Source organism: Solanum tuberosum, unplaced genomic scaffold, assembly GCF_000226075.1.
Source record: "Solanum tuberosum cultivar DM 1-3 516 R44 unplaced genomic scaffold, SolTub_3.0 scf00144, whole genome shotgun sequence".
Taxonomy (NCBI): Eukaryota; Viridiplantae; Streptophyta; class Magnoliopsida; order Solanales; family Solanaceae; genus Solanum; species Solanum tuberosum.
Window position 1 is genome coordinate 54,847 of NW_006239074.1, and position 12,653 is coordinate 67,499.

Genomic DNA, 12,653 nt, shown 5'->3' on the forward strand with positions numbered 1-12,653 from the left:
GTATTTTTGGGTGAAATTGAGATATATGGGCAAAAACTGATTTGAAGATATTTCTTTAAATGAAAAATTCAAAGAAAAAGAAGAAGAGAAGGAAGAGAAAAAATGGCAGAGAAAGAGGGAAAGAAGCGAGATAGAAAGGCTTTCACTGTACCATTTTTTAATTCAAAATAATTGCTATATCAAGTTAGAAATATTATATTGCCATAGATGGTAAATATTTTCTTATTATTGCATATTTATGTGATTTACCCTTTTTTTTACGTCCCATAGTGTAAAAAGTAAATTACATTTTATCCCTACTGTTTTTCTAATTACAATAATTCCTTAAAATTTGTACCTTTCGGATACATTAATTCTAATACAAGAAAAATCTTTCTGTTGCTCTAAAAAGGGAATAAAATTTGAAAATAGTGATTATAGGCATGAAAAATGGAGGAAAATAGTGGAGTTGGAAGATTGAAAGTTATATATCTGAAAATGAGAGAATTTGAGAAAAAAAAGGGATTTTTGTAATTTTTTTAAAATGGAAAATAATAGAAATAGGGAAAGAAAAGATGTGTAGTTAGGTAATTTTTCCAATATTTAATTGGGAAGAAAAAGAAGAAGAGAAGGAGGTTCAGAATTTTCGTTGTGCTAAAATGAGAGGAACTCCCTCTATTTATAGAAAACAAAGAGTAGTGTGAACAAATGTTTATTGTGACTTATCGAAAAGGTTACAACTGTTTGGAAAAGTTGCAACCCTTCGGAAAGGGCACAACCTTTCATAAAAATCGCAATTCTTCATTAAAGTCGCAATTTTCCAAAAAAGTCACAGCTTTTCATAAATGTCACAACTCTTTATTAAAGTTACAACTTTTCATAAAAATTGCAACTTGGCTAAGTTTATAAATAAATAAAATTGCAACTTGGCTAAGTTTATAAATAAATAAATTAAAAGGAAATTCTTGTTTGTGATGGCGTCACGTAAGCGAGCCTAACTCTCTTTTATAAATGATATATATATAATATATAAAAATATATAATAAAAAAAAAGGCTAAAAACAAAAAGATAGTGTAGATTTCTTTTTTGGGATTTGCTTAATTGCAGAACTACTTCCTAAATATCACTCCGTTCCGATTCAGAACTATTTCAACCTCCGCCGGTGCAACAGCTCACACACTACAGGTATTAACGAACTTCGCCATTCCGTCACCGACGATGGATTCTCCGACGAACACATTCAATCCGAACAAGCGTCTCAAGGAAGAGTTACGATTTTCTTTGAAAAACAAATCCATAAATTACATTGTTTTCCACTTTGTTATGATCTAAATTTTGAACAATTGCCTTTTCGATACTTCGTTTCAGGTCTGTGAGCAATTTAAAAGGAACTTCAATGATGGAGTTATTCCTTCTCATTACCACTCTCTCGGTAAGAAACCATTGCTATTTTTTTTTAAATTTTGGTATTATGTGTTTTGTTTTAATTTTGTTTTTGTGTTGTGATTCAGATGCTCCTCTTTCTACGTTCAGTATATTCCAGTTCCAAAAAAGGTGTGAAATAGCACAACATTGTATCATTTTTCTCCTGTCATAACATTTTATTCATCTTTCTTATTAAGTTTTAGTTAATTGTTTTTTTTTTCTTCGGGTTTTTCCATTTTAGATGCTGTAAAGCTTGTATTTGAGCCCTAAATAGTTTGCCATCAGGCAAAATTGGAATGATACAGAAGAAAAAATTATGTATTCTCCTCCTTTTTATTAAGTATTTGTATTATTTTCTTACCATTAGCTAAATGTGACAAAGACCAAACTGTTTATATGGATATAGTTGGTTTGAAAACATTATTCGTTTACTTATTTATTTTTGTAATGAAGGTGTTCGGGTTAGCTTTGTTGCACTTTGACTAATCTACCAAGTACCTGTCACCTTCCACCACCACCGGTGAGGGACTGATTGGAATAAAGAACCTAACTTTTCTTTCAATTTTTGTTTTGGTACTTGGTAGTTTATTTTTTTAATTTGGAGCCTGAGTATTTGCAGTCAGTTTGGAAAGAAAGAAGAGGAGAAGGTTATCATTTTGTTACATTTTGACTTATAGAAAGTAAAGAAAGGACTGTACAGTATTCTGAATTCATCATCCCACTTTGTTAATTTACGTTTTACATCAAATAATAGTTGAAGTCCTAGAATTTTATAGATCCATTTTTATTATCCTCCAAAAAGACATTCCATTTCTTAATTTTTGGGCAGAAAAAGCTTAACTAAATCCACTAACAAGAAATAACTAAGTCAATGCAATTCTTCCGTCATGCAAAATACTTCTGGATAAGTTAGTAGTAAAACAGCAAATGTTGAAGCAGGGGAGGATCTGAACTAACTGAACCTCCTAGGCAAGATGTAATGAATGGTGTATTAGTGTGACTCCTACATGTTAACAGGTTATCAGTATGCTAAGCCACTACTATACTGAGGTCTATGAAAATGCTTTTTGAGGGTCTCTTGGTCTTTCAGAGGGTAAATCTGAGGACATAATGTGGGACTAATGATTGGTTTGGGAAGAGTATGAAAACTTAAAGGAAGTAGGCCGAACATTCTAGAATTCCGTTTGGAGTAAAGTGAACGGGACTTGGGATATATTTGAAGCTATAAAACTGGGAGCTAGAGTTTTGGGATAATCTTTGGTCTATTTCTCACGTAAAAGGTTCTGAGTGAAACTAATTGACAATAAATGCACTTTATTGAGGAGATACTATCATTGAGACCTTTCTCAAGAGATCATGAAGAACTATTATAGTAGTATCATCCTACTTGCTGTGTAAATTTAATACTCATTGCACCTAAAATAGAAATTGCTAGACCTTTCTCTTGTCCAAAAGAAGCTCCCAGTTTTGAAGTTGGGTGTGAAACTCGTACTACTGTTAAGTGAAAAAAAAAGTTTTTCTTGGATAGAGCAACAGATACATTAGGCCTTCTTTCAAATTTATCAACAACTAAAATCTTTTGCTAATGTGTTGATCCTGTAGTGGTCAATGAACTTCCTGAAGACCCGTTTGTTTTAGTCTGATCACTGTTGCCCAAACTCATAATTGTTTGATTAGTTGTATTGTTTGACGAAAGAAGTCCTAACACTTTGTTTGTGACGTTAGTTGTACTTTATTTCCATTTCCTTTTCTTGTTTCACCATATTATGTGCCCAATAACTGTATTCACTTCACCCCTTTGTGAGGCATCTGATCCTAATTTTGCAGAGACCTTGTCAAAGAAAGATGATAACGTTAATGCAGTTGTTTGTAAGAAGAACATGGGATCATATCTTGCTTCAGCGACTCTTGATGTCCTCTGCATTGTATTTCCAGTCATTTTATGTTTAACTCTAAGTGTTCTCTGTCTGTTCTATAATACCAACAATACTTGTGATTCATTTTAACAAGTTGAATAAATGGATGAAAAGATCTCTATTATATTAACATCTGAATGAAAAGGAAAGAGAAAGAAGATTTAGGTATAAACTGGTTATCGTTTCTAGTCATTTGTTGATGAAGTAGTTGTTTCTTGCGTGCTAGATGATCTCAAGTTTTGAGAACTTGATTTAATGCTTGATATTCTTAATCAAATGAGTAACTATTCAATCTCAGATTCTGGCAGATTGGACATATACTAATGCAGTTGGGATGACCTTATTGGTGACATTCTTTATTTTAGCTAGAAGGTAATCCAATCATAGAATTCTACAGCTATTCCATGAAGCTGTTTACATGTATTTCATGTAGCTTATTGTATGTAACGGTATTTCATGTTCAATGCAGATCTGGATTTTCTGTTTCTCAGGAAGAGGGGGTCCGATCTCTTAGGACAAATATCTGCATACAGGGTTGCTATGGTATGCAGAATAACCATTATTTACATTATGCTTTCATCTACTTTTGTTTCCTTTTATTGCCGGAGTTACTATTTATGATTTTAGGTATGATTGCTGCAGAATTTTCTGACATGCATATGTATTCTGGCTGTTGACTTCAAGATATTTCCTAGGAGATATGCTAAAACAGAGACCTACGGTACTGGCTTGGTAAACAACTATCTGTATTCTATTGCCATATTTGTGCTAATACCTTAATGTGTGCACTGAAGCGCCGGCTGAGCAATTGGGAACATCCCAATCTGCAGTTGCTCAGTTATAAGGCGAAACGGAAGTTCTAACGACCCTTTAACAACATTGTTGGCTAGGATTTAGGTTGTATCAGTTCAAAAATTTCTTAATGCAAAGTTTTCTTTGAGATGTAGAGATTAAGGATTGTGACAGTAAATAATTGTAATATTAAGGGTTATTTCTGGAAAGGAAACAAATGGAATATAAGAGATGATTTGATGGTATTGTTTTCTAGTTAACGAATGGAATAGAAGAGATGATTTATTGGTATTGTTTTCTAGAGTAGACCAGGGTTGTTCTATGTGATTGATTAGTATTACTGTGTGTACTCTCTTGTTGTTCCAAACACAGCAAGATTCCTTGTATAGTTCTTAAAATTGCATTTTCTATCTCATTTTAGGCATTGACATGTTAAATAAATCCTAGGTAGCTTTTTTCGCTAGCATATGCTTATTTGCAAGTTGTCATTATGAAAGTTCTTCTCTCTATTTTTCCTTCACTTTTATGCCGTCCTACTATAGTCAGTTCCATTGTATTGAGCTCAACTTCATTGATTCATCTTTTTGTTTAGGTTTTTCATCCTGGTTCTGTCAACTGACTACTTCTGATGAACCTTTTGCTGAAATGTAAACTGGAGTTAGAATTAGGTACCTTATGCTTACCTTGTGGTTGTATCAGATGGACATTGGAGTAGGTTCGTTTATTGTGGCAAATGCATTGGTTTCACGACAAGCACGTGGAATTGCAAAAACGTAAGTGATGATTCTCGATTTGAACTTTTATCATGACCATTGATGAGATTTTACCTCTTGTAGATGACTGGATGGTGCTATATAGTTTAACTGACATGTTTCTCTTTAGGGGTCGTTTAGTAGGGTGTATATGAATAGTACTGATTAGGGCGTCTTAGTAATTCTGAGAGTAGTTTTGTTGGAATTAAAGATATCATATATTGCATAATTTCTAATACTAGTATTGTTTTCTCTAATACTTCAAACCAAACGGCCCGTAAGAAATTTTGGCTATCATTTATATATACTTCTGTGGTAGATAATGATGGGCGACAATGGTGGTAATCAATAATGGTGAGTGATGGCGACAACAGTGAATGGATGGAATTGGTGAACTACCATCTTTGTAGAAATTTTTAAATTTACACCCTTCGGAGTGGCCCAATGGCTTGAGCTCGTCGCACTGGGCTTGTCTAGTGCGGGTTACCTCTCTTGTGTGGTTTGCAGGCTATTGCATAGGAGCGGGGTTTTTACCTTATGCGCACCCCCTTAAGGGTAGCGGCAGCGGGTTTCCCTTGTCATAAAAAAAGGAATTTTTAAATATACATCTTAATGATATTAAGTCTTTGTTGCATATCTTAATCATTCAAGTCTATTCAAACCCATTAAGAGGTTGTAATATAAAAATGCTCTTAATGGTTAAGATCCAATTAATTAAGATTCATACCTAAAAAATAAACGGACTTAATGACTGAATTAAGACCTTTTGTGATGACTGTCGTAACTGGCCAGTTGGTACACCTCGACTAATTTACGGGATACGTACTACCTCCTATCAGCATAGGTATCGGGTAACTCTAACCACCCAGGCCTAGACAAAAAAGGAGAAACCACCTAAGCTTTTGCCTTCGCCAGGAATTGAACCTTAGATCTCATGGTTCTCAACTCACTTCAAACCACTTGGGTGCGGCCTAAAAGAATTTAATTGTAGAAACATGGTTAATGAGGAATTATATAGCCGACTGCAACTAGTTTCAGACTGAAGCGTAGTATAGTTGTATCATTTCTGATTATTGTCAAATTTATCTCAACTTTGAAATTATGCACGGCAAGTTTATATCTTAATGCAAGCAAGACAACTTGTTGAATTAATCTTTTCTGCCACATCATGTGTAACGAGAATTAAACCCCTCCGCTGATGGGGAAAATGTATAATGTACTACTTTGATCCAACAAGTTGTTAGAAGTAGGTTTTGGCTTGGATCTACCAAAGGAAGAGTACTTCAAGGCTTTCCACGAATTGGAATTATTGAAGAAGCTCTTTATACTGAATTTGTTTATGAATGGTCCCTTCCTCATTCAGTACAGTATGGATAGCATGCTCAATGATTAGTTATAACCTGAATTTTCTTTTAGTTGCATATTAAGTTCTTAAAAATGACGTGTTACTTTCTTAACTAGTAAACTGTGAAATTTGGAGACACGATTGCCCAATGTTTTACTGGCAAGATGTGTACTCCCTTTCATCGATTAGTGAAGCCAGGACAATAGTAGTGTCAAAATTAAAATGCATAATTATGTTGCAGGAAAGGAGACCTTTGTGCAACACCTTAGCAAAAAAGGAAAAGAGAAGGGGAGATCTTTGTGATGTTTTTCCATTCCTATTTCTCAAAAGTCAAAATGTTCTTATTTTCCTATGTTTGACTGCAGCAATCATCGTTAACTTTTCTCATCATATTGTTGTGTCAAAATGGTAATTTTAGAAGGGTCCTCAACAAGCGTCATAGTCGTCTAGCTTTAAACTTTCTTTCTGAGTACTGCGTACCTATGGCTATGTGTGTTTCTGTTTGTATGAACAATTAAATGCATCGTATATCTGTACCAGTGTTTACAGATGTTTTTCATGTAGTTTTCCTGCATAGCTACTATGATCCTTTCTTCATCTGCATTTGCTAGGCATTTCTTCAAACTATATCATTCTTAATACTGATAGAAGTCATTTCCTTCGTCATAGGTTCACGTTGGTGAATATGGTGTGCACTGGAATTTCTTTTTCATTCTTGCTGGTGTAGCAATTTTGACATCGATAATTAATCTTTCACCGAGTTATTGTGGAATTGTGGGGTGGCTTATTCTAGTAGGTATTATTGTAATCTTGGCCCATCTTAGAATTTTGGTACCTTCTCATATGCTTGGTAAGCCTATAATGTTGTTTGTCCTTTCAGTATATAAGGTCATCCTGTTGCTTGGGCTAAATGAATATCTTCTTTCAAATGAACGAGGACATGACATCATCAGTCAAAACAAATTAGGGATTTTTAGCATTTTTGGTAAGGTGACGTGAAATTAGAGCAGTCTCTCTCTCTCTCTCTCTCTTTGACACCGTGCATTTGCTTATGGCTTGTTCAGTTTTATGGTCGTTGTGTCTTTTTGGAAATTCTTTGAAGAAGAGATCGGCTGGTTCCCCGTTTCGTTTTGACTTGGATATGAAACTTTCCCCTTAATTTTTTCTGGACTTGAGACTAGCTCATATAGGTGGAGTTAAGTAAATGGTTCCAATATATGTACACTTTTTAAAGTTCTGGGTCACAATGCTTGTAAATCAAAATAAACTTTTAGATATAAGTGTCGTAATTAGTTGTTAATATAGTGGTAATCAGATTAAGGGCAGTTCATCATTGAAACTTTATTTTAGCAAGAAGTGGGGGTTTTATTTAGTTTTTTTGTGGGGTATTTCTTTGGTCAGTCTAGCATACACGTGTAAACTGCTTCCTAACATGGGATACAGGGGTTTGCTAATTTGTTTAAATGGAAGAATTATGTGAATAATGCGTGGACTTAGGTGAATGTTTCTGATGTGGGTTGGGAGAACTGCAGAAAAGGTACCTATGTGTAGAAAAAATTGCAAACATTGGATTCCAAATGCTTATCAATCAAAATAAAATATTATGCTAAGGACAAGTTCAGTATGTTCAGAATATAACAGTAATCAATATAGCAGTAATCACATATTCACATCTTGCAAGCTGGTCCATGTAATATAGCTTCATTGTAGTAAGAACTGGGGATCCATTGGGTCTGTTCTTTGTTGAATCTAACACATGTATCAAGTATTGCCAATAGTGGAATACAAAGGGGTCAGGTAAGTTTGTAGATTTTGGGACAAATGAACATCCAGATCAACACACACACGCCCGCCAGACTCACTGAAGAAAAATAGTTCTTTTCCAGATGGAAAAAATAAGTTAATGTTGTGCAAGTTTTGAAGCTCTTCCCCAAATTTCTGGAACAAGGAAAGAAAGCTTACTTGGGATACCCTTTTCAATAGGATGTGAAAATTCTTACGATGACTTCTCTTTTCAAGGCAGAACAAAACATGTTAACTGAAGAATTAATTAGCTATTTCTATTTTCTTACTCATCTTTTCTCAGAAGGTATTTGGGAGTCATCTTAAACCAAATGTGATATTTAATTTCATTGTATGAGCATTATCAACTTTAGCTGGGTCGATGGTGGTTATCATAATATTTTCAGTACTTCTTGTCACAATCTTCTTACATTTTTATTTGATGATTGGTTATTTTGGTTTAGCAAATTATTTCTTTTGATATCAGGTTATTGGGGGTTGTACCTTGTTTGTGTCCAACTAGGCAACTATCTTTTCTTTGGAAAACCTGGAGATGCTGCGTTGAGGACAAACGATTGGGCAAGGATTAGAGTCTGGATTATCTGTCTTCTATTCTGGTCTGATTTCCGGCTATGGAGTATTTTGTTGTCCACTTCCTGAATGTTTGCTTTCTTGCTATTTAAATGCTGATATTTCTAAGCTTGTGCTTCCTCTTCATGTTGCAGGTTGTTGACCGTTTTGCTAGATAGGCATGTTGAGAGGGTTTCTCGCAGAATGGTATAGTGTATTACTCTGGGAGTTTTCCTCTTTTAATTTCAATAGCAAATATCTTAGTTTTCAGTCTAGTTTTATGTGACTAATAATCTCTTTTAACAGTGCAACCTGGCTTATGTTACTGTAGTATTGGCTATGAACCTTCAGGTAAGATTCATAGAAATTGTCTCTGTTTCCAAATGGTTCTGGACTTCCTCTTCTGCATTGTGTTCAAGAATGTTCTGAGCTGTTTTCGTGCACTCTTCCTTCAAGTCTGTTTCTTTCATACCACTAAAGACCATAATTCACTCTTTTATTCTATCTACTTACACGCTGATTAAAGTTCTTTTTGTCATAGTTAGAATGTGAAATTGTCTATTCCCTGTGGCTCCTTTTGTTTGCTTGACTGTGGTAGCTACTCATTCCATCTATCCATGATTCTTCTTCCGAACAGTTCTACACTTGTAAATGGAGTTTGCGCTTGCAGAAATACATGTTAGTCTTAGCGGATGGATGTACTTTTGTGTCTTTAAGTTCATGGGTTTTCTGACGTCAGCTCTCATCAGTTATTTCAAGACTGAGTGCAAAGGCAGAAAAACTTAGATCAAGTGTATTAAGAATGATTTTGGACAAGATTTGAAAGTAGATAGTGAGACTAAAGCCAGATGAGAGGTTATTTCAGTCAATTGCTCAATACAAATTACCAGGATGACTTAGTAGATATGCATACATGTGTGACAGATAGAAACCTTAGCTGAATTTATAGATAAGCCTATGTTGAAGTAAAGGATATGATGAGGATATACTAGTTTTGAAGTGCCTTGGTGAGGTTAAGTGATGGCTAACCATGCTATTCAATGTTATATTAAGGAGTGAAAGATAATAAATGAGTGGAAAAGGGTACCTTGGTTCCAATATATAAGACAAAGGAGATAAAGATGTTCGAACTATTATTGTATGAAACTTATATAAAATATATATATATGTATTTTAAGCTAAACTTATATAATATAACATTCGAATAGTGATGAGGATAGAGTAGGGACATTAAGTAAGGCTAAGTGGGTTCATGACTGGTAGTCTTGTAACAGCGGAGTATTCATGTTGAGATTTGTAGAAATTCTTACAGAGAGAAGGAAATCTACATGATATTCGGTGATCTAAAGAAAGCATATGGTAGTGCCAGTAAAGTAGTTCGAAAATAAAGAATCCATATCAAATATAAATACGATAAAGGATAGTTCAAAGGAGCAGTTACAAGTGTGAAAACAGTGGGTAGAGATACAAAGAGATTTTCATTGAATCCAGTGCCTAACAACGTAAGAGCAAATTTTACAGAATGGTTGCGGGAGCAACAATGTTATATTGAAGTGAATGTACCGTCTCAATAATGAAATATATCCAGAAGATGAATGTTTAGAAATGCACAAACTAATATGGATATGCAGTTGAACAAGATTGGACAAATCTTGAAACTCGTATGTCAGTATTTTGCTGTCATATTTTCTTGCTACCATGCTTCAAATTCTTTTCTTGTCTGTAGATCCAAGGGCCTATCGGAAACAACCCCCTACAAAGATAGGGGTAGGGTCGGTCTCCTACCCTCCCCAGACCCCACTAGTAGGGATTACACTGGGTGTATTGTTGTTGTTTGTAGAAACTTGTATGTCAATGTGGGAATAAGTGTAGGACTTGGAGAACTTCTTTTAGAGAATTGCCAGTATTGAAATGAAATGGATACAAATAGAGAGGAATAGATTTAGTCATATATTGACCCCAAATAGTTTGGAAGTGAAAGATAGTTGATTGATTGATCATTTACCACTCATTTCAGAGCTTGATAAGTCCAATCTTTCAAGGGAGACACAAGAAGTAATAAGAGATAAAGATGGAGAAACAAAAGTAGATTTGAGTTCCCAGAAATTAATGGCATTTAGCTCAAGGAGTTTCATTACTATTTACTAAATAGCATGAATCAACCTGCAACTTGAAAGGGAAATTTTTAACTTTAAATTTCTCCAACAAGTTAATTAATTTGGGGTTATTCACACATTTTAGTGATAGGACGTCTTTTGAGTAATACCACAGAGAATGGATGTCATTGAGCTAAGGACTAAAGGTTGGCTGGTAACTAGTCTTGTGGAAAAGCTAATTTTTTTATTTTTTTTATTTTTTTGTGGTTGTTTGACCAAATTTCTGGGTGAAGCAGGATGCTCATAATTTTCTTCTGATTCAACTTATTAAACACTTACACAAGCTGAGTATTGCTTTTTCAAAATGTTGCTTGCACATTCCAAACGGTTTGGTCAAGGATAGATTCATTTCACTCTTGGTAGGGGAACAATCCGAACTTCTGGATAGAGGAAGCCTTTACTAATTAGCAATTATTCCTGTTTTTCCGGGAAGAGTTTTGGGATTACTTGTGAATTTCTCTGGAATGTAATGCTGCATAATTTCATACAGAAATCTGCTGGCGTGATCCATATAATGTTGCATTTTTTTATTTTTTTTGTTTAGGCATATGATTCAACGTTTTCCCTCTTCAGGTTTTTGCAGTTTTAACCCTTGCTGATTATGTACCTGGATATAAAGTTGCTACATTGATAGAATATTTCGACCGAAATCTACTGGGCTCTTTTCTTCTGGTGAGGAAAAATTTGTTGGTGACATCATCATTCTATAAGAGTTTATGTTCAACCTCTGATCTCTGGATGATTAGTCATAAAAAATTGTTGTGCAATCATGCAGGCTAACGTGCTAACTGGAATGGCTAATCTTTCCATGGATACCCTCTCTGTCTCACCATTCGTTGCCCTTGCTATCTTGGTTGGATATGCATACATTTTATCTATTGCCGCAGCAGTTGCACATTTTTATGGTATTCGATTGAAGTTTTGGTAGTGGAGGTTGTTCTAGTGTGTACTCTAATTTAAATTTCATTCTTTAACCCATCCTCCATCATATGACTATTCTTAGTGTTATTCCTGTAATAGATCCTGTGTCTACAATAGATTCTGTAATCGAGGCATTGACTGAGCAATCATATATTTTACCTTACCCCTGTCTATTCAACTATCCTACAGTTTACTCTATTTCTGTTAATTAGAAATGCACTGTGGAAAGTGTGTGAGAGAAATGACCGTGGTGTACCCACGTGAGCATGTGATCGCGGCCTAAATCATATGCCATTGCTGTGCCACGACAACCAAAAGGAGTATATGTGACAGGAACCAGCACAGAGAGTGAGACCCCAATCCCTCTTTTGCTTTCTCTGTGCATGCACTGGGTAGGATTGCCCATGGCTAAAAAAGAAAGCCAAACTCAAGCCCCATTAAGGAAATGGTATTCATGGGTCCCCCAAGAAAATAGGGGGTCTAAAGAAAGAAAGTTGGAATACTATTCTTATTAATAATAATAGATGTAGAGTTTTAGTTTTTGAATGCAGATGATTGCTGAAATCTACCACTTTAGAAGAGAAAACTTTGATTGGTCACATGGATTGTGGATACCCTATACAGAGAGGGCCTGACAGCTTAATTGGACCATGGTCCCATTCATTCGTCTTCTTCTCCAGATAAGGTGACATTTCCTGTGCTTCTACTTTCACATGGTCCTCATCTGCAGTTTTTACCTATTCCTCTTCCCCTCTCTCTTCCTGTCTATTTTTCTTTCTTCCTTTTGAGTCACTCCTATTGTTTTGCCCTTACCTTTTATTACTGTGGACCTTTGGTGATTATGTACAATACAAGGTTGGTTATGTTTATTATTTAAGTTTTTTATATGGACAGACAAGAACAAGGTAGTACCTATTGACAACGTTAGAAAGTATCGTTCTAATTTTCATTAACAATAGTGCATCTTGACTAATCCTTTGCCCTATGCTATAGTCCACAAAGAGTAGTAGGTGC

General features: G+C 35.0%; 1 pseudogene; it reads left to right on the top strand.

The window, feature by feature from the left end:
* Positions 1-102: 102 nt before the first annotated feature.
* LOC102592357 (uncharacterized protein At4g17910-like) lies at positions 103-11,810 on the top strand (annotated as a pseudogene).
* Positions 11,811-12,653: the final 843 nt, after the last annotated feature.